The following is a 3,300-nucleotide window of genomic DNA, read 5'->3' on the forward strand; positions in this document are numbered from 1 at the left end:
GCGGCGCCGCCCGCGGCCGCGCCCCGCCCAGCGCGCTCGGGCCGCCGCGCCCGGGGCCTGCCTGCCAGCGGGGCGGCGGGACGCTGCGGGGCCGCCTGCCGCTGCCGGCGGCTGGCTCGTAGTCTCGGCCGAGATGAAGAAGGAGTGGGACTTCTTCGCGCTGCTCGGCCCTGACCGCTGCCGTGCAGCCTGCCTACGAACCGAAGGGAGCGCCGAATAGGTGGCTACAGCGCTTAAACTCTGGTGCCAGGTTTTAATAGCGGAGATGAACGCTCAGGTGCTCAAGTACCGCTGCCCTCTCTTAAGCCGGGCACTCCGTTTCATTGCTTTTCCTCAGGAAAAGTCACCCAACTCAAAACACGCCAGGATACCTAATAATGCTGCCCATGGTAGGCTTGCTTTTTCTTTAGTCAGAAGAAAATAGTTTTGTGTTTTGTATTTGACACTTGTGCTGAGCTGTGTTGTTGAGGGACGTGTATGGAAAATACACTGCCCCCAAATCCTGGTTCTTCTTCAGTTGCTGGGTATGCACTGGTTATTGACTGGATAATAACAGTGTAGTGACACACATAGTGTGATTTAGAAGGTAGCTGGTTATGTGCAGCTGACTTGAATTCAGTAGTCATCGACCTATACTGTCCTCGGAGAGGTCCATAGATGTTATTTAGCAAATGTAGGACCTTGCCAGCTGGAAAGGTGAAATGTCAAATCATTGTCACCAGTTCAGAAAATGATGTGTGTTTATTGTTTTTCATTTTTAACAGTGCCTAATCAGGTTATTTTTAGATTTACTCTAAGGCAGAAAATAGTCTAACTGCACAAATAAAAACAATATTATGCTGTGTTTTAAATTAAGGATAAGCTTTTTTCATTAAAATATCTGAGTTTTGCAGGAGTACTGACATCAACATTATGTAGTGGTTAGCAGCTCCCATTTTTGCCAGACTCCAAGCCTAGAAGGTAGGATTGAATATGTGCATGTGCATTGTGTAATCCATCAGTATGGATCTTGCCATTAATCCTATGTGCACATACACAGGAAATTACTAATGTTGCTCAAAGGATGTCTTTTAACAGAGTGTTTAGGGTTGTTGTTAATTGTCTAAGAAGTTGGTCCCTTGCCAAAAAGAACATAAATTGGAACTCCTTAGACTACTGCACACTTCTATAATCACATCATACCAAAACATACATCCTGCCTAAGAACTGAACTGCAGAGCTAACAGAGAAAACCTAGTTATCTCTAGGATATTACCGTGTCAGGACGGGGGCCTGTAACTTCCTGTTGACAGAATTACTCTTCATTAAAGGTACCTTCTTCAGATGAAGTAAAACTAACTTCCTGTTAGAACAGACATGAAATAACTACACTTTGTACTAGAGCTTGTGTTTTCCACTTGGTTCAATCCTTGAGGGAGGGGCACAACTAGCTGGCACTAGCCACTTTATAGCTAATAAATATTCCAAATTTAAAAATATCTGGGTTTTTTACAATTTTACTAATTTTATAATCTGAAAAATTCACTAATATTTTGTGAAAATTATGTTCCTGATTTGTTGTTACCAGCTCTTCTATGTGTGGATTTGATTAAAAATAAAATCCAGGCTTTGTTGTTTCACACATAAAGCCAACTCATCTGTAAAAAATTAAAATCATTTCATAATAAGGCCGGTTTTCCTATTGTATGAGTAATAGTTGTGATCTGAGACCCACCTCTTCCAATAGCACCTATCTTTGTCTTGCCCAGCCTGCAATGGTTGTCTTAGCAGGTCTTTTACACTCTCTGTACTGTTCATAGCATCTACCAGGAAGTTTGTGCAGATAGTGTGGGCATTTTTCTGATCTGAAGAAGCTGTGATAAGAGAAAAGGTTGCCTTATGGCTTATTTCTAAAGAACAGGAACTTTAAAAGACTTGCATGGTCTGTGGTTTGACCTGAAAAAAATATGACTTACAGAGCATCACAATGAAGGCTGGAAGTTATAAACCTAAGCAAAACTGTTCAATCTTGAATAAAATCTGTGGTGTGCACAGCTGAAGAGCTGTCTCTGAGCTATGAAGGTAAATGTACTTTCTTTTCAGATTCCCCCAATTCCTCTTCTGAAATAAGATCCTTGTAGCTCTTTTACTGTCTCACCCTAAATTTTTCCCTTTTACTTATGAGTGTTCAACCTTGCCAGAAACATCATAGCTCTCCAGGTGTCCAAAGAAGCAAAGACAAATGGATTTTTATTAGCTGAAAACCAGATCTTCATGGTGCAGTTAAAACCTTACTGCTCTGTCCCCCAGGGACACTCTTTGCAATCAGAGGGCCACTGTCCGTGGATGGTGAAGTAGAAGGACAAAGACAGCACTAAGGAAAAAAATAAAGGAGATGGGCAGGATTGGCAAACTATGATTTGATTCATCCTTGTGTTCTGTTACCTGCTATAAAATTGGTATGAGCACAAAAATTACCCTAGAAATTATGTTGCCTTTTTTGCTTTTACAATTCACCAGAATCTGGCAATACTCTGTAATGACTATATTTCAGGTACAGTGTTTCTATGAACACACATTCAAGGAGGGGTTTTGGATATGTTGATGCTGTGGCTCCATCTGACAGCATTTATTAGAATAGTATTTGCCATAAGTATCTTTTTTACTCATTTGGAGATCAAACTGAAGGGCAGGGTTTCATCTCTGGTTTCTGTCATGGCATCTACTGAAGTATGAGCTCTGATCTTTAAGTTTCTTCTCTCTGTGAGGATATTAAGGTTTACATTTGTATGTATTTTTAACTTAAATTCAAACATGTAACACCTTATTTTCTCACAGTGTTTTCATCTTGAGCTGTGACAAGGGGCTAGTTCCAAGGGGCAAAGTTTCCTGTAAATTTTATCCGTAAGGGAAGTTTTAGGGCCATAAACTATTTGGTATGGTATAGTCAGTCAATACAATAATGATTTTTTGTAAAGGATTAAATATAAAGAACTTGTTAAGCCCTATTTGATCTTTGGTCACAAATGATAAAAACTGTGTCAGTTCTGTTTGTGTTTTGTTTGGTTAGGTTTTGGTTGGATTTTTTTTTTTTTTTAAGTGACAGTATTATTCCCAATTCTAAAGATATATTCAGAATAAGCAAGAGTACAAAGAGGCTCCAGAATCTCTGCTGGCTCCCCCTGATGCTCTCCATCTTGCAGGACAGGAGACATTAAGATACAGAATGATTAGGTTGGGAGAGATCTTCAAGATCATTGAGTCCAACCCATGCCCCAACACCTCAACTCAAGCATGGCATTGAGTACCATATCCAGGGAT

This window comes from Lonchura striata, chromosome 2, assembly GCF_046129695.1.
Source record: "Lonchura striata isolate bLonStr1 chromosome 2, bLonStr1.mat, whole genome shotgun sequence".
Taxonomy (NCBI): domain Eukaryota; kingdom Metazoa; phylum Chordata; class Aves; order Passeriformes; family Estrildidae; genus Lonchura; species Lonchura striata.